The following is a 19,671-nucleotide window of genomic DNA, read 5'->3' on the forward strand; positions in this document are numbered from 1 at the left end:
CTAGGAAGTCACGGAGCACATCGTTAATGAGGTCTTGAAAAACTGCCGGAGCATTGGACAGGCCGAACGGCATCACCAGGTATTCGTAGTGACCCGACTGAGTACTGAAGGCCGTTTTCCACTCATCTCCAGATTTAATTCGGATGAGGTTGTACGCTCCTCTAAGGTCAATTTTAGAAAAAATCACAGCAGAACGTAACTGATCAAAGAGTACAGAAATCAACGGCAAAGGATAGGTGTTTTTAACTGAGATCTTATTCAGGGCTCTAAAATCAATGCAAGGTCTAAGCGAGCCATCCTTTTTCTCCACAAAGAAGAAGCCTGCACTTAAAGGAGATTTTGATGGTCTAATAAATCCTTTCTCAAGGCTCTCCTTTACATAATCATTCATAGCCGCAGTTTCTGGCCCGGATAATGCATATAATCTTCCCTTTGGCAATGCGGCACCAGAAATTAACTCAATAGCACAATCATAAGGCCGATGGGGAGGCAGAATGTCCGCATTGCCTTTGGAGAAAACATCAGCAAACTCCTGGTATTCCACCGGAATGAGTTCTGGAATGATAGCTGCTACTCTGACTGGAAACGTGATACATTCCTTATCACAAAAAGTACCCCAATGTGAAATCTCCCCCGACCGCCAATCAATGGTGGGATTATGAAAGGCCAGCCAAGGGTGACCCAGAACAACTGGAACTGCTGGGCAATGTGTAAGAAAGAACTCGATTTTCTCGGAATGTAGAGCTCCTACTGTAAGTAGTACAGGGGGTGTACGGAGAGAAATAATCCCATTAGACAGCGGACTCCCATCTAAGCCATGCATGGTGACACACCTACCCAAAGGTAACTGAGGAATGCCTAAGGCCTTAGCCCAAGTTAAATCCATAAAGTTTCCTGCAGCTCCACTGTCAACAAAAGCCGACACCAAAGAACTGAGGCTGCCAAAGGAAACTTTAACTGGGACTAAAAGGGAGTTATTCGAGGAGATAAGCTGCAGACCTAGGTGAACCCCCTCACAATTCACCTGGTCAAAGCGTTTCCCGACTTGTTTGGACAATTACGAGCAAAATGTCCCTTACCCCCACAGTACAGACAAAGACCAGAATTTTGCCTTCTGGCTCTTTCTTCAGGAGACAGCCGGGAGAGACCCATCTGCATGGTCTCCTCTACGTCTTCAGGAATGGAATATACACACGGACTTGACCTTACAGGTGCTCCTTTTTCAGCCCTCCGCTCTCTGAGACGACGATCAATCTTAATAGAAAGCTCCATGAGTTTATCGAGAGTCTCAGGAGCGGGGTACTGAAGGAGACTGTCTTTTATAGACTCTGATAAGCCGAGGCGAAACTGACTGCGCAGGGCTGGGTCATTCCAGCCACAGTCGTTCGACCAACGGCGAAACTCCGTACAATAAACCTCTGCAGGATTTCTACCCTGTCTGAGAGCGCGCAACTGACTTTCAGCGGACGCCTCTCTATCAGGGTCATCATACAAGAGCCCTAAAGACTCAAAAAAAGCGTCAATTGACAACAATGCCGGATCCTCTGCTCTTAAACCAAATGCCCAGGTCTGAGGATCCCCCTGGAGCAAAGAAATAATAAACCCGACCCGCTGAGATTCAGTACCCGAGGAAGTCGGTCTTAAACGAAAATAAAGTTTACAGGATTCTTTAAAATTAAAAAACTCTTTTCTATCACCAGAAAAACGGTCAGGCAAATGCATCTTTGGTTCAGGGACTACCCTTGGGGAAGCTCGCAAAAGATCTTCCTGCGACTTCACCCGAAGAAAAAGATCCTGAACCATCTGAGTAAGTTCTTGAATCTGGCTGACTAAGAGCTGACCAGGATTTGGCCCTAAACCTGTTGGATTCATGAGGCCGATAAACTCTCACAAAACTGAATGAGAAAAAATTAAACCCCGTTTAATTTTAAGTTTTGGTATGGCCGGTAATAATGTTATGATTCCAGCACTCTGGTCAGAGAAGATCTTATGGCAAGGACTGGAGCACTGGAACGGAATGCTGGGGAAGGGAGCAGGACAGGAAAATAGCCCCTGGCGCCCTAACTCTGTTGTCTCACCCATGTTGTCAGAAATCCCCTGCGAGACTATGGTTTCTTGAGCCCTTGGCAGCCGCGTTTGAAGGGCGGATTATGTCTGCCCAACTTCGATGCCCCCCGGTCTTAATGAGAGACAAAGGGAAACCTGAGACAGGGTGATAACAAGAGGCCCTCTAACTAAACAACCAGGCCAGGGGCTAAGCAAACTCAAAACTATAATATGTGCGGAGAAACCGCCAGGAAAAAGGACAACCAAAATATCCACTTGTCCAATTCTCCTACCCGGCACCGCCAAGTACCAGAGAGGACTTGTGGAAGCGGAACCCTCCGCAAATGCTCCAAACACAAAATATAAAAGGTAAAGCGGCTGAGCCGCAACACACGGCAGAGCCGCAACTCACGAACACCACTGGATATAAAACGGTGATCAGTCAGGACTCCAGGGAACCAAACGACCTCTTGGGATGAGATGACAACTCCCGAATACCGGACTTCTGCGGACTGGAATGACCGGATACAGCAGGACTGGAAACAGACTCTCAGCAAACAAAGGCAGCATGCAGGAAGCTATTACCGGCGTCTGTGAGAAGCCCTGGGAGTGTATTTAACAAGGAGTCCTCCAATCAGCTGCTAAAGGCTGATTAGAATAAATGCCGTGCAGCTGCCTTGCTGCACGGCCAGAGAGCAGGTGAATATCTTAATTTCCTAAAGCCTAGCAACGGGGAACGCGGTCCGCCAGTGGCGTCCCCGTTGCTAGGGTCCGTGCGGCTCAGCGCACCCGGCGTCTAGCGTTGCTAGGGAGCCGGCGGCTGTACGTGCACGGCGTCTCTAGTTGCTAGGCGCCGGGCCGCGCAGACCATCAAGCGGACCCCGGCGCCTAACAGTATGACTCCCAAAAACAACAACCGCGTCATTGGGACCAACTGCGATTTTGGCAAGTTTAGGAGCCAACCATGTTGTTGAAGAACTGTCAGGGAGAGTGCAATGTTTTGCACCAACTGGTCCCTGGATCTCGCCTTTATCAGGAGATCATCCAAGTACGGGATAATTGTGACTCCTTGCTTGCGAAGGAGAACCATAATTTCCACCATCACCCTGGTGAAAATCCTCGGAGCCGTGGACAGACCAAACGGCAATGTCTGAAATTGGTCATGACAATCCTGAATTGCAAACCTTAGGTAGCTTGAGGCAGTGGCTAAATGGGAACATGTAAGTAGGCATCCTTTATGTCTACCAAAACCATGAAATCTCCGTCCTCCGGACTGGAGATCACTGCCCTGAGAAAATTCCATCTTGAAATTGAATTTCTTTAGGAAGAAATTGAGGGATTTCAGATTTAAGATTGGTCTGACTGAGCCGTCCGGCTTCGGGACCACGAAGAGGCTTGAATAAAAACCTTCTCCCTGCTGACTAAGGCCAATTTGAACAATCGGTGAGGGGGAACGTCTTGAAACCCCAGTTTGTACCCTTGGGACACTATTTGTAAAACCCACGAGTCCAGGTCCGAATGAATCCAGAACTGACTGAAGAGTTTTAGACGTGCCCCCACTGGTGTGGGCTCCTGCAAGAAAGCCCCAGTGTCATGCAGTGGATTTGGCAGAAGCAGAGGACAATCTCTGGTCCTGCAATCTTGAAGAGGCTACAGACCTCTTCCTTTTCCTTCCTCTACCTGCAAAGAAAGGGGAATCTAAACTTCTTGCATATCTATTGGGCCAAAATGACTGCGGTAGATAATGATGCGTCTTCATCCGTTGACAGGGAACATAGGGCAAGAAGGTTGACTTACCATTGAAATGAGGATGCATCTTGCTGCCTTTCCAATGAAGCAAGTTTAATTTAGTAATAGGTGAAAAACCATCCTTACAAAGGTGTTAATCAGAGACTTGGCTTTGTGGACACTTTTCAGAGAACAAATTTGTTAGCATAAAAATAAAGCCAGAAAATGAAGAGCTGTTTAATCACTCAATTGGATTTTTCTGCCAGCATATTTTTTTTCTCTGCAACCCACTGCTAAATTGTGCTTCCTAGCTGTTTTTATAAAATCACTGAATCAAATCTAACTCTGATTACATCAGAGAAGGCCAGGTACCCTACACCATAACAGGGGGTTTGAAATTTTGACTTGTCTACTTAAAGATCACCAAAATCTGATAACAAGGTCAATTAGGTCCCTGGGTGGGATTGAACCACCAACCTTATGGTTAATAGCCGTACATACTAACTGATTGCGCCACAGAGACACTTTGCAAAAGTTCATACTGACAAAGGCTAATAAGCATTCATCTAAAACGTTTCCTAGAAAAACTTTAAAAAGTCAATAATCTGGAGAGTTTTTGTAAGATGTTTCTTCCATCAACCAACGAAGAAACACATTGGTACTTTCCCATGATGAGTGAGTGCTTCAGGATCTCTTGCACTTACATGTGCAGCAGAGTACTGCAATGGAAGCATGCTGGGCCCATAACCCAGAGGTAGGCAGATTGAAACTATCCTCTGCTATATGCATTTTTTTTTGTTAATTAAAGTAATCCAAAACTGGGATTGATATTTTGTCTCTTTTATTTTTACTTAAAGTACAATAACTTTTACCATTTTAATTTGTTTTAATAGAATATCGACAGTATTGTTTTCTTTCAAAAATCCACTTCATTTTCTGTACCCTATTATTAAAATGGTAATTGACAAAAACAAACTACATTGTCACCAGAAGAGCAATACAAAATGTACAAGTGATATATTAAAATCATCTTTCCAGCTTGAATTTCAATGATGCATTGGGTCAACAATTTTGTGAGAAACATCTTCACCCTTAAATAAAGATTTTCTTAATTCCTTACCTGTGTGCTAATTAGATATCACCTTGTTTTCACATTAAACAGACTTCCACATGAGAAAGCAGCAAGGATGCAGTGGCGTTAATGTTTCCTGGTGTCAACCTGTATTATTTCAGTAGACATTGAAATGAGGATACATCTTGCTGCCTTTCCAATGAAGCAAGTTTAATTTAGTAATAGGTGAAAAACCATCCCTACAAAGGTGTTAATCAGAGACTTGGCTTTGTGGACACTTTTCAGAGAACAAATTTGTTAGCATAAAAATAAAGCCAGAAAATGAAGAGCTGTTTAATCACGCAATTTGATTTTTTTGCCAGCATATTTCTTTTTCTCTGCAACCCACTGCTAAATTGTGCTTCCTAGATGTTTTTATAAAATCACTGAATCAAATCTAACTCTGATTACATCAGAGAAGGCCAGGTACCCTACACCATAACAGGGGGTATGAAATTTGACTTGTCTACTTAAAGATCACCAAAATCTGATAACAAGGTCAATTACGTCCCTGGGTGGGATTGAACCACCAACCTTTTGGTTAATAGCCGTACACACTAACTGATTGCGCCACAGAGACACTTTGCAAAAGTCCATACTGACAATTGCTAATAAGCATTCATCTAAAACGATTCCTAGAAAAACTTAAAAAAGTCAATAATCTGGAGAGTTTTTGTAAGATGTTTCTTCTATCAACCAACGAAGAAACACATTGGTACTTTCCCATGATGAGTGAGTGCTTCAGGATCTCTTGCACTTACATGTGCAGCAGAGTACAGCAATGGAAGCATGCTGGGCCTATAACCCAGAGGTAGGCAGATTGAAACTATCCTCTGCTATATGCATTTTTTTGTTTGTTAATTAAAGTAATCCAAAACTGGGATTGATATTTTGGCTCTTTTATTTTTACTTAAAGTACAATAACTTTTACCATTTTAATTTGTTTTAATAGTATATTGACAGTATTGTTTTCTTTCAAAAATCCACTTAATTTTCTTTACCCTATTATTAAAATGGTAATTGACAAAAACAAACTACATTGTCACCAGAAGAGCAATACAAAATGTACAAGTGATATATTAAAATCATCTTTCCAGCTTGAATTTCAATGATGCATTGGGGCAACGATTTTGTGAGAAACATCTTCACCCTTTAATAAAGATTTTCTTAATTCCTTACCTGTGTGCTAATTAGATATCACCTTGTTTTCACATTAAACAGACTTCCACATGAGAAAGCAGCAAGGATGCAGTGGCGTTAATGTTTCCTGGTGTCAACCTGTATTATTTCAGTAGACATTGAAATGAGGATGCATCTTGCTGCCTTTCCAATGAAGCAAGTTTAATTTAGTAATAGGTGAAAAACCATCCTTACAAAGGTGTTAATCAGAGACTTGGCTTTGTGGACACTTTTCAGAGAACAAATTTGTTAGCATAAAAATAAAGCCAGAAAATAAAGAGCTGTTTAATCACTCAATTGGATTTTTCTGCCTGCATATTTTTTTTCTCTGCAAACCACTGCTAAATTGTGCTTCCTAGCTGTTTTTATAAAATCACTGAATCAAATCTAACTCTGATTACATCAGAGAAGGCCAGGTACCCTACACCATAACAGGGGGTTTGAAATTTTGACTTGTCTACTTAAAGATCACCAAAATCTGATAACAAGGTCAATTAGGTACCTGGGTGGGATTGAACCACCAACCTTTTGGTTAATAGCCGTACATACTAACTGATTGCGCCACAGAGACACTTTGTAAAAGTATATACTGACAAAGGCTAATAAGCATTCATCTAAAACGTTTCCTAGAAAAACTTTAAAAAGTCAATAATCTGGAGAGTTTTTGTAAGATGTTTCTTCCATCAACCAACGAAGAAACACATTGGTACTTTCCCATGATGAGTGAGTGCTTCAGGATCTCTTGCACTTACATGTGCAGCAGAGTACAGCAATGGAAGCATGCTGGGCCCATAACCCAGAGGTAGGCAGATTGAAACTATCTTCTGCTATATGCATTTTTTTTGTTAATTAAAGAAATCCAAAACTGGGATTGATATTTTGGCTCTTTTATTTTTACTTAAAGTACAACAACTTTTACCATTTTAATTTGTTTTAATAGTATATTGACAGTATTGGTTTCTTTCAAAAATCCACTTCATTTTCTTTACCCTATTATTAAAATGGTAATTGACAAAAACAAACTACATTGTCACCAGAAGAGCAATACAAAATGTACAAGTGATATATTAAAATCATATTTCCAGCTTGAATTTCAATGATGCATTGGGGCAACGATTTTGTGAGAAACATCTTCACCCTTAAATAAAGATTTTCTTAATTCCTTACCTGTGTGCTAATTAGATATCACCTTGTTTTCATATTAAACAGACTTCCACATGAGAAAGCAGCAAGGATGCAGTGGCGTTAATGTTTCCTGGTGTCAACTTGTATTATTTCAGTAGACATTGAAATGAGGATGCATCTTGCTGCCTTTCCAATTAAGCAAGTTTAATTTAGTAATAGGTGAAAAACCATCCTTACAAAGGTGTTAATCAGAGACTTGGCTTTGTGGACACTTTTCAGAGAACAAATTTGTTAGCATAAAAATAAAGCCAGAAAATGAAGAGCTGTTTAATCACTCGATTGGATTTTTCTGCCAGCATATTTTTTTTCTCTGCAACCCACTGCTAAATTGTGCTTCCTAGCTGTTTTTTTATAAAATCACTGAATCAAATCTAACTCTGATTACATCAGAGAAGGCCATGTACCCTACACCATAAGAGGGGGTTTGAAATTTTGACTTGTCTACTTAAATATCACCAAAATCTGATAACAAGTTTAATTACGTCCCTGGGTGGGAATGAACCACCAACCTTTCGGTTAATAGCCGAACACACTAACCGATTGCGCCACAGAGACACTTTGCAAAAAGTGCATACTGACAAAGGTTAATAAGCATACATCTAGAACGTTTCCTAGAAAAACATAAAAAAATCAATAATCTGGAGAGTTTTTGTAAGATGTTTCTTCCATCAACCAACGAATAAACACATTGGTACTTTCCCATGATGAGTGAGTGCTTCAGGATCTCTTGCACTTACATGTGCAGCAGAGTACTGCAATGGAAGCATGCTGGACCCATAACCCAGAGGTAGGCAGATTGAAACTATCCTTTGCTATATGCATTTTTTTTGTTAATTTAAGTAATCAAAACTGGGATTGATATTTTTGCTCTTTTATTTTTACTTAAAGTACAATAACTTTTACCATTTTAATTTGTTTTAATAGTATATTGACAGTATAGTTTTCTTTCAAAAATCCACTTAATTTTCTTTACCCTGTTATTAAAATGGTAATTGACAAAAAAAACTACATTGTCACCAGAAGAGCAATACAAAATGTACAAGTGATATATTAAAATCATCTTTCCAGCTTGAATTTCAATGATGCATTGGGGCAACAATTTTGTGAGAAACATCTTCACCCTTAAATAAAGATTTTCGTAATTCCTTACCTGTGTGCTAATTAGATATCACCTTGTTTTCACATTAAACAGACTTCCACATGAGAAAGCAGCAAGGATGCAGTGGCGTTAATGTTTCCTGGTGTCAACCTGTATTATTTCAGTAGACATTGAAATGAGGATGCATCTTGCTGCCTTTCCAATGAAGCAAGTTTAATTTAGTAATAGGTGAAAAACCATCCCTACAAAGGTGTTAATCAGAGACTTGGCTTTGTGGACACTTTTCAGAGAACAAATTTGTTAGCATAAAAATTAAGCAAGAAAATTAAGAGCTGTTAAATCAAGCAATTTGATTTTTTTGCAAGCATATTTCTTTTTCTCTGCAACCCACTGCTAAATTGTGCTTCCTAGATGTTTTTATAAAATCACTGAATCAAATCTAACTCTGATTACATCAGAGAAGGCCAGGTACCCTACACAATAAGATGGGGTTTGAAATTTTGACTTGTCTACTTAAATATCACCAAAATCTGATGACAAGGTCAATTACGTCCCTGGGTGGGATTGAACCACCAACCTTTTGGTTAAAAGCCGTACACACTAACTGATTGTGCCACAGAGACACTTTGCAAAAGTACATACTGACAAAGGCTAATAAGCATTCATCTAAAACGTTTCCTAGAAAAACTTAATAAAGTCAATAATCTGGAGAGTTTTTGTAAGATGTTTCTTCTATCAACCAACGAAGAAACACATTGGTACTTTCCCATGATGAGTGAGTGCTTCAGGATCTCTTGCACTTACATGTGCAGCAGAGTACAGCAATGGAAGCATGCTGGGCCCATAACCCAGAGGTAGGCAGATTGAAACTATCCTCTGCTATATGCATTTTTTTGTTTGTTAATTAAAGTAATCCAAAACTGGGATTGATATTTTGGCTCTTTTATTTTTACTTAAAGTACAATAACTTTTACCATTTTAATTTGTTTTAATAGTATATTGACAGTATTGTTTTCTTTCAAAAATCCACTTAATTTTCTTTACACTATTATTAAAATGGTAATTGACAAAAACAAACTACATTGTCACCAGAAGAGCAATACAAAATGTACAAGTGATATATTAAAATCATCTTTCCAGCTTGAATTTCAATGATGCATTGGGGCAACGATTTTGTGAGAAACATCTTCACCCTTAAATAAAGATTTTCTTAATTCCTTACCTGTGTGCTAATTAGATATCACCTTGTTTTCACATTAAACAGACTTCCACATGAGAAAGCAGCAAGGATGCAGTGGCGTTAATGTTTCCCGGTGTCAACCTGTATTATTTCAGTAGACATTGAAATGAGGATGCATCTTGCTGCCTTTCCAATGAAGCAAGTTTAATTTAGTAATAGGTGAAAAACCATCCTTACAAAGGTGTTAATCAGAGACTTGGCTTTGTGGACACTTTTCAGAGAACAAATTTGTTAGCATAAAAATAAAGCCAGAAAATAAAGAGCTGTTTAATCACTCAATTGGATTTTTCTGCCAGCATATTTTTTTTCTCTGCTACCCACTGCTAAATTGTGCTTCCTAGCTTTTTTTATAAAATCACTGAATCAAATCTAACTCTGATTACATCAGAGAAGGCCAGGTACCCTACACAATAACAGGGGGTATGAAATTTGACTTGTCTACTTAAAGATCACAAAAATCTGATAACAAGGTCAATTACGTCCCTGGGTGGGATTGAACCACTAACCTTTTGGTTAATAGCCGTACATACTAACTGATTGCGCCACAGAGACACTTTGCAAAAGTACATACTGACAAATGCTAATAAGCATTCATCTAAAACGTTTCCTAGAAAAACTTAAAAAAGTCAATAATCTGGAGAGTTTTTGTAAGATGTTTCTTCTATCAACCAACGAAGAAACACATTGGTACTTTCCCATGATGAGTGAGTGCTTCAGGATCTCTTGCACTTACATGTGCAGCAGAGTACAGCAATGGAAGCATGCTGGGCCCATAACCCAGAGGTAGGCAGATTGAAACTATCCTCTGCTATATGCATTTTTTTTTGTTAATTAAAGTAATCCAAAACTGGGATTGATATTTTGTCTCTTTTATTTTTACTTAAAGTACAATAACTTTTACCATTTTAATTTGTTTTAATAGTATATTGACAGTATTGTTTTCTTTCAAAAATCCACTTAATTTTCTTTACCCTATTATTAAAATGGTAATTGACAAAAACAAACTACATTGTCACCAGAAGAGCAATACAAAATGTACAAGTGATATATTAAAATCATCTTTCCAGCTTGAATTTCAACGATGCATTGGGGCAACGATTTTGTGAGAAACATCTTCACCCTTAAATAAAGATTTTCTTAATTCCTTACCTGTGTGCTAATTAGATATCACCAAACAAGGCTTCACCTTCATAGGGAAGAGACTCCCTTTCTTCTTGGAGTCAGCATCAGCATTCTCTTGGTGAATCCACAATGCCCTCCTATCCGACACTGCCATGAAATTGGCCCGTGAACTCAAGAGTCCTATATCCCTTGCAGTCTCACGTAAGTATGCTGCAGTGTCCTTGATATGATACAACGTAAGGAGTATCCCATCTCTCCAGGGTATCTATATCGGATGACAAGGTATTCGACCAATTCTTGAATACTACTACTCACCCATGCACATGTATTTGTATTCTGTCCGCGGCGGGAAATGAATAAACAACCAGAATCCTTTTGGGGATTTGAAACCATTTTGTCGAGCTGGCCCAGACTTTCTCAAACAGAGATGGAGGAACGTTACATCAGCTTTCATTATATATCTATATATACATACATATAGACCCCTTTGTCAGGAACAGCAGGGTCTTCAGTGATTTTAATATGTCCATAATATCCACAATCATGTACTGAATGCTCCTTGCCAATATTGGATCTAATCAGGAAACTTATGGTCGACATAAGTATCAGTATCCGTGTCAGTATCAGTGTGTAGTAACTGGGCAAAATAACATTTTTGCGACCCAGCGGGGCCTGAGGGAAAAGAAACATAGCCATGAATATCACATCTATTCTCTACGTCTGTGTCTGGGACACAGATTTATCCAACCTTACTCTGATATTACTGAAACATTTACCCAGTCAGTTATCGGTGGTGCCAACAGGGCCACCATCATATGTCTGCATTCCTAATATAGTTTCCTCTTGGGAAAAACAGGTCAGATTTCTTTGTCTCAGATCTTCCTCTAGCCTTGTTCTTCTTTTGAGAGTTCCCTTGTGCTGCCTCAGTTGGATCTCCTTCACTTGACAGGGGGGTGCCCGAGCAGCGACCCTCCCCAGCTCTAGCCCAACTCCTACTTACGTGCCAAGTGAGATACTATGATCAGGAAGGTGCTTCTCCCAGGGCAAGGCTCACCCATTGCACTCTGGGTGTGCTGCTCCTGCGATTTCCCCAAATGTGGGACACTTGACTGCATAATTTGTGTTTCCACTGGTCTGCTTTCATATAATTCAGATCTCTTTGTCTCAGGTCTCTCTCCAGCCTAGTTTGCTGTCTGTTTCCACTTCTTTTTTTTTTGAGCCCCTCCCTTCTATACCCTTGTGCACTATCCTGACTTCTCCTCCTGTCTGCTTACTTTGTGCCTTCCAACGCACAATGCGAACTACAGGTAGTGCTGCAGTGCCCACACCCTTTTACTTGCCTTACAGAGCAGCTCTGGAGCTGTTACAGTGCCCAGCTGCTGCAAGAAATCAGCTTGAATGCTTCAGGGGCTGGGGCATAGCCAACATGAGCCCCACACCGAAGGAGGGTGGAGGTGTTTAATGCGAACTAGGGGTCATCCAAGCGCCGCAAAAGGCCGCCATGCCCTGCACGCCCCTTTTCTCTTTTCATATGCAGATGAGGGTTGAAGCCAACTTTGACCCACTGCTTGGATGACATCACCGTATGCAAATCCATCTGCTGCAGGCCTTCCCCCAGGAATGCTTGTACTAGTTGTTGCATTTGGTTTGTTGTTTGGGGGTGCTTCAGTATTAGGCAGCCTTCTGCCCTCCCATGTTCATCTGAAAATATGTGTTCTCCCTGCAGTTGTTGTCCCCAGATGAGAGTTCCCTTGTGCTGCCTCAGTTGAATCTCCTTTACTTGACAGAGATGTGCCTGAGCAGCGGCCCTCCCCAGCTCTATCCCAAATCATACTTATTTTGCATAGGAGATACCATGGTCATGAAGATTGTTCTCCCAGGGTGAGGTTCATTCATTGCATTCTGAGTATGCTAACCCCTGTGATTTCCCCAAATGTGGGAAACTCGACTGCATTATTTGTGGTAGTGGGGGACTGTGTTTGTGCTTTCCTCTGGTCAGCTCTGGTAAAAGTCAGATTTCTTTGTCTCAGATCTTCCTCTAGCCTTGTTCTTCTTTCGAGAGTTCCCTTGTGCTGCCTCAGTTGGATCTCCTTCATTTGACAGGGGGGTGCCCGAGCAGCGACCCTCCCCAGCTCTAGCCCAACTCCTACTTACCTGCCAGGTGAGATACTATGATCATGAAGGTGCTTCTCCCAGGGCAAGACTCACCCATTGCACTCTGGGTGTGCTGCCCCTGTGATTTCCCCAAATGTGGGAAACTTGGCTGCATAATTTGTGTTTCCACTGGTCGGCTTTCATATAATTCAGATTTCTTTGTCTTAGGTCTCTCTCCAGCCTAGTTTGCTGTCTGCTGGCATACTCTCTCTCTGTCTCTCCAAAGGGCCTTGTGGGGAAACTGTCTTCAGAAAAAGCATTCCCTGTGTGTGTAGTGTGTCGGTACACGTGTGTCGACATGTCTGAGGAAGAAGGCTATATTAGAGAGGAGCGGGAGCAAATGAACGTGGTGTCTCCGCCGACACCTGATTGGATGGATATGTGGAATGTTTAAAATGCTAGTGTAAACTCATTGCACAAAAGATTAGACAAGGCAGAAGCTTTGGGACAGTCAGGGTCTCAACCAATGCCTAATCCTATGTCGCAGGGACTGTCAGGGTCTCATAAGCGCCCACTATCCAGATTGTTGACACAGATACCGACACGGATTCTGACTCCAGTGTCGATTACGATGATGCAAAGTTACAGCCAAAATTGGCAAAATACATTTGATATATGATTATGGCAATAAAAGATGTTTTGCACATCACAGAGGAGCCCCCTATCCCTGACAAGAGGGTACATATGTACAAGGGAAAGAAGCCTGAGGTAACCTTTCCCCCCTCACACGAGCTGAACGAGTTATGTGAAAAAGCTTGGGAATCTCCTGCAGATTTCCAAAAGGATTCCCCTTTCCCATCAACGGATAGGTTACGATGGGAATCCTCCCCTTGGGTGGACAAAGCATTAACACGCTTATCCAAGAAGGTAGCCCTCCCGTCCCAGGATACGGCTACCCTCAAAGAGTCTGCTGACCGCAAACAGGAGATTACCCTGAAGTCCATTTATACACATTCAGGTACCTTACTCAGACCGGCAATTGCGTCGGCCTGGGTGTGTAGTGCTGTAGCGGCATGGACGGATACCCTAGATAAGGCTACTATTTTATTGCCCCTGGGGCATATAAGAGATGCTGTCCTATATATGTGTGTATGCAAACTACAGGTGGTGCTGCAGGGCTCACACCCTTTTACTTGTCTTGTAGAGCAACTCTGGAGCTGTTACTGGGTCCAGCTGCTGCAAGAAATCAGCTTGAATGCTTCAGGGGCTTGGGCATGGCCAACATGAGCCCCACACTGATGGGGGTGTATAAAGCGATCTAGGGGTCATCCAAGCGCAACCCCACAAAGGCCGCCATGCCCTGCGTGACCATTTTCTCTTTTCATATGCAGACGAGGGTTGCAGCCAACTATGCCCATTGCTTGGATGACATCACCGTATGCAAATCCGTCTGCTGCAGACCTTTCCCCAGGAATGCTTGTACTAGTTGTTGCATATGGTTTGATGTTTGAGGGTGCTTCAGTATTAGGCAGCCTTCCGCCCTCTCATGTTCATCTGAAAATATGTGGTCTCCCTGCAGTTCCCTTGTGCTTCCTCAGTTGAATCTCCTTAACTTGACGGGTGTGTGCCCGAGCAGCCGCCCTCCACAGCCCTATCCCAGCACATGCTTTTCTTGCGTATGAGATCTCTTGATCATGAAGATAGTTCTCACAGGGTGAGGTTCATCCATTACATTTTAAAGTAGGAAGGTACAAATTACATATTCAAATTACATATATGTGCTGGATTCAAATGTTTTCCCCTCTTCCTTTCTCAATTGTGCCCATCAGCAGCTATTCTAATGTTGCTGCCAATGGGTGTGACACATTCATTTCTTCTGTGGGGTACACTGGACTCCACAAGGATTCACATTGGGGTGTAGAGTAGGATCTTGTTCTGAGGCACCAACAGGCTCAAAGCTTTTGACTGTTCCCAAGATGCTCAGCGCCCCCTCCTCTATAACCTCGCTTCCATGAACAGGGAGCTCAGTTTGTAGTTGGTGCCTTCAGTAGCAGGCCACTTAAGAGGGGGCTGCCTCAGGCAGCCTATTCTTAGCTATTAATTTTGACAAGAAAAGAAGAACTTTTATTTATAAGAATCTACAAGGGCTGCAGCGGCCCTCCCCAGCCCTATCCCAAATCATACTTATTTTGCATAGGAGATACCATGGTCATGAAGATTGTTCTCCCAGGGTGAGGTTCATTCATTGCATTCTGGGTATGCTGACCCCTGTGATTTCCCCAAATGTGGGAAACTCAACTGCATTATTTGTGGTAGTGGGGGACTGTGTTTGTGCTTTCTTCTGGTCAACTCCCCCCTCTTCCTGCTGTGTTCGGCCACCCCCTACCCCCTCCCCTCCCTGCCGTGTGTCCGGTCACCCTCCCCTCTCTGCTGTGTGTCCAGCCACCCCCCCCCCCCTCTCAGCTGTGTGTCCGGCCACCCCCCCCAGACACGCAGCGCCTGACACACACAGACATGCAACGCCTGACACGCATACGCATATGCAGCGCTGGACGCACACGCACACAGCACCTGACACACACACACACACACACAGCACCTGACACACACGCACACACACAGCACCTGACACACACACACACAGCACCTGACACTCACACGGACCTGACACACGCGCACACACTCACACGCAGCACCTGACACACGCACACACAGACGCAGCACCTGACACTCACACGGACCTGACACACACGCACACACTCACACGCGGCGCCTGACGCACATAGACACGCGGCGCCTGACGCACATAGACACGCGGCGCCTGACGCACACGCGGCGCCTGACGCACACGCGGCGCCTGACGCACACGCGGCGCCTGACAGACACGCGGCGCCTGACACACACGCACAGGCAGCGCCTGGCACACACGCACAGGCAGCGCCTGACACACACGCAGCGCCTGACACACACAGACACGCAGCGCCTGACACACACAGACACGCAGCGCCTAACGCACAGGCAGCGCCTGACACACGCAGCGCCTGACACACGCAGCGCCTGACACACGCAGCGCCTGACACACGCAGCGCCTGACACACACACGCACCTGACACTCACATGCTCCTGACACACGAAGCATGATGGCCTAACAGGAGGCTTTAAAATTTTCTTTCTAGTGACCTTCGTTTGGGAGAAAAATGCAAAGGTACAAGACAGCTTTTCCTTGCCAATATCTCTCTTTTGCAAAGAGCTGCGCATTGGAAAATTCAGGGCTATGTCGTGTAGATGATGGCCTAACAGGAGGCTTTAAAATTATCTTTCTAGTGTCCTTCGTTTGGGAGAAAAATGCAAAGGTACAAGACAGCTTTTCCTTGCCAATATCTCTCTTTTGCAAAGAGCTGCGCATTGGAAAATTCAGGGCTATGTCGTGTAGATGATGGCCTAACAGGAGGCTTTAAAATTATCTTTCTAGTGTCCTTCGTTTGGGAGAAAAATGCAAAGGTACAAGACAGCTTTTCCTTGCCAATATCTCTCTTTTGCAAAGAGCTGCGCATTGGAAAATTCAGGGCTATGTCGTGTAGATGATGGCCTAACAGGAGGCTTTAAAATTTTCTTTCTAGTGTCCTTCGTTTGGGAGAAAAATGCAAAGGTACAAGACAGCTTTTCCTTGCCAATATCTCTCTTTTGCAAAGAGCTGCGCATTGGAAAATTCAGGGCTATGTCGTGTAGATGATGGCCTATCAGGAGGCTTTAACATTTTCTTTCTAGTGTCCTTCGTTTGGGAGAAAAATGCAAAGGTACAAGACAGCTTTTCCTTGCCAATATCTCTCTTTTGCAAAGAGCTGCGCATTGGAAAATTCAGGGCTATGTCGTGTAGATGATGGCCTAACAGGAGGCTTTAAAATTTTCTTTCTAGTGTCCTTCGTTTGGGAGAAAAATGCAAAGGTACAAGACAACTTTTCCTTGCCAATATCTCTCTTTTGCAAAGAGCTGCGCATTGGAAAATTCAGGGCTATGTCGTGTAGATGATGGCCTAACAGGAGGCTTTAAAATTTTCTTTCTAGTGACCTTCGTTTGGGAGAAAAATGCAAAGGTACAAGACAGCTTTTCCTTGCCAATATCTCTCTTTTGCAAAGAGCTGCGCATTGGAAAATTCAGGGCTATGTCGTGTAGATGATGGCCTAACAGGAGGCTTTAAAATTATCTTTCTAGTGTCCTTCGTTTGGGAGAAAAATGCAAAGGTACAAGACAGCTTTTCCTTGCCAATATCTCTCTTTTGCAAAGAGCTGCGCATTGGAAAATTCAGGGCTATGTCGTGTAGATGATGGCCTAACAGGAGGCTTTAAAATTATCTTTCTAGTGTCCTTCGTTTGGGAGAAAAATGCAAAGGTACAAGACAGCTTTTCCTTGCCAATATCTCTCTTTTGCAAAGAGCTGCGCATTGGAAAATTCAGGGCTATGTCGTGTAGATGATGGCCTAACAGGAGGCTTTAAAATTTTCTTTCTAGTGTCCTTCGTTTGGGAGAAAAATGCAAAGGTACAAGACAGCTTTTCCTTGCCAATATCTCTCTTTTGCAAAGAGCTGGGCATTGGAAAATTCAGGGCTATACCGTGTAGATGAAGCACTAACAGGAGGCTTTAAAATTTTCTTTCTAGTGTCCTTCGTTTGGGAGAAAAATGCAAAGGTACAAGACAGCTTTTCCTTGCCAATATCTCTCTTTTGCAAAGAGCTGCGCATTGGAAAATTCAGGGCTATGCCGTGTAGATGATGGCCTAACAGGAGGCTTAAAAATTTTCTTTCTAGTGTCCTTCGTTTGGGAGAAAAATGCAAAGGTACAAGACAGCTTTTCCTTGCCAATATCTCTCTTTTGCAAAGAGCTGCGCATTGGAAAATTCAGGGCTATGTCGTGTAGATGATGGCCTAACAGGAGGCTTTAAAATTTTCTTTCTAGTGACCTTCGTTTGGGAGAAAAATGCAAAGGTACAAGACAGCTTTTCCTTGCCAATATCTCTCTTTTGCAAAGAGCTGCGCATTGGAAAATTCAGGGCTATGTCGTGTAGATGATGGCCTAACAGGAGGCTTTAAAATTTTCTTTCTAGTGTCCTTCGTTTGGGAGAAAAATGCAAAGGTACAAGACAGCTTTTCCTTGCCAATATCTTTCTTTTGCAAAGAGCTGCGCATTGGAAAATTCAGGGCTATGTCGTGTAGATGATGGCCTAACAGTAGGCTTTAAAATTATCTTTCTAGTGTCCTTCGTTTGGGAGAAAAATGCAAAGGTACAAGACAGCTTTTCCTTGCCAATATCTCTCTTTTGCAAAGAGCTGCGCATTGGAAAATTCAGGGCTATACCGTGTAGATGAAGCACTATCAGGAGGCTTTAAAATTTTCATTCTAGTGTCCTTCGTTTGGGAGAAAAATGCAAAGGTACAAGACAGCTTTTCCTTGCCAATATCTCTCCTTTGCAAAGAGCTGCGCATTGGAAAATTCAGGGCTATGCCGTGTAGATGATGGCCTAACAGGAAGCTTTAAAATTTTCTTTCTAGTGTCCTTCGTTTGGGAGAAAAATGCAAAGGTACAAGACAGCTTTTCCTTGCCAATATCTCTCTTTTGCAAAGAGCTGTGCATTGGAAAATTCAGGGCTATGTCGTGTAGATGATGGCCTAACAGGAGGCTTTAAAATTATCTTTCTAGTGTCCTTCGTTTGGGAGAAAAATGCAAAGGTACAAGACAGCTTTTCCTTGCCAATATCTCTCTTTTGCAAAGAGCTGCGCATTGTAAAAATCAGGGCTATGTCGTGTAGATGATGGCCTAACAGGAGGCTTTAAAATTATCTTTCTAGTGTCCTTCGTTTGGGAGAAAAATGCAAAGGTACAAGACAGCTTTTCCTTGCCAATATCTCTCTTTTGCAAAGAGCTACGCATTGGAAAATTCAGGGCTATGTCTTGTAGATGATGGCCTAACAGTAGGCTTTAAAATTTTCTTTCTAGTGTCCTTCGTTTGGGAGAAAAATGCAAAGGTACAAGACAGCTTTTCCTTGCCAATATCTCTCTTTTGCAAAGAGCTACGCATTGGAAAATTCAGGGCTATGTCTTGTAGATGATGGCCTAACAGTAGGCTTTAAAATTTTCTTTCTAGTGTCCTTCTTTTGGGAGAAAAATGCAAAGGTACAAGACAGCTTTTCCTTGCCAATATCTCTCTTTTGCAAAGAGCTGCGCATTGGAAAATTCAGGGCTATGTCGTGTAGATGATGGCCTAACAGGAGGCTTTAACATTTTCTTTCTAGTGTCCTTCGTTTGGGAGAAAAATGCAAAGGTACAAGACAGCTTTTCCTTGCCAATATCTCTCTTTTGCAAAGAGCTACGCATTGGAAAATTCAGGGCTATGTCTTGTAGATGATGGCCTAACAGTAGGCTTTAAAATTTTCTTTCTAGTGTCCTTCGTTTGGGAGAAAAATGCAAAGGTACAAGACAGCTTTTCCTTGCCAATATCTCTCTTTTGCAAAGAGCTACGCATTGGAAAATTCAGGGCTATGTCTTGTAGATGATGGCCTAACAGTAGGCTTTAAAATTTTCTTTCTAGTGTCCTTCTTTTGGGAGAAAAATGCAAAGGTACAAGACAGCTTTTCCTTGCCAATATCTCTCTTTTGCAAAGAGCTGCGCATTGGAAAATTCAGGGCTATGTCGTGTAGATGATGGCCTAACAGGAGGCTTTAAAATTATCTTTCTAGTGTCCTTCGTTTGGGAGAAAAATGCAAAGGTACAAGACAGCTTTTCCTTGCCAATATCTCTCTTTTGCAAAGAGCTACGCATTGGAAAATTCAGGGCTATGTCGTGTAGATGATGGCCTAACAGGAGGCTTTAACATTT

General features: G+C 42.5%; 4 non-coding genes across 4 annotated transcripts; all 4 read left to right on the forward strand.

Annotated features, from left to right (window-relative positions):
* Nucleotides 1-11,702: 11,702 nt before the first annotated feature.
* On the forward strand, nucleotides 11,703-11,865 carry LOC134990344 (U1 spliceosomal RNA). Its single transcript, XR_010195184.1, has one exon. It is a non-coding gene; the product is annotated as a U1 spliceosomal RNA (small nuclear RNA).
* A 675-nt stretch (nucleotides 11,866-12,540) lies between these two features.
* LOC134990349 (U1 spliceosomal RNA) lies at nucleotides 12,541-12,704 on the forward strand. Its single transcript, XR_010195187.1, has one exon. It is a non-coding gene; the product is annotated as a U1 spliceosomal RNA (small nuclear RNA).
* A 152-nt stretch (nucleotides 12,705-12,856) lies between these two features.
* LOC134990345 (U1 spliceosomal RNA) lies at nucleotides 12,857-13,019 on the forward strand. Its single transcript, XR_010195185.1, has one exon. It is a non-coding gene; the product is annotated as a U1 spliceosomal RNA (small nuclear RNA).
* A 1,965-nt stretch (nucleotides 13,020-14,984) lies between these two features.
* LOC134990324 (U1 spliceosomal RNA) lies at nucleotides 14,985-15,148 on the forward strand. The gene has a single exon (XR_010195166.1). It is a non-coding gene; the product is annotated as a U1 spliceosomal RNA (small nuclear RNA).
* Nucleotides 15,149-19,671: the final 4,523 nt, after the last annotated feature.

The sequence above is a fragment of the Pseudophryne corroboree genome, unplaced genomic scaffold (genome assembly GCF_028390025.1).
Source record: "Pseudophryne corroboree isolate aPseCor3 unplaced genomic scaffold, aPseCor3.hap2 scaffold_1162, whole genome shotgun sequence".
In the NCBI taxonomy this organism is placed as follows: Eukaryota; Metazoa; Chordata; class Amphibia; order Anura; family Myobatrachidae; genus Pseudophryne; species Pseudophryne corroboree.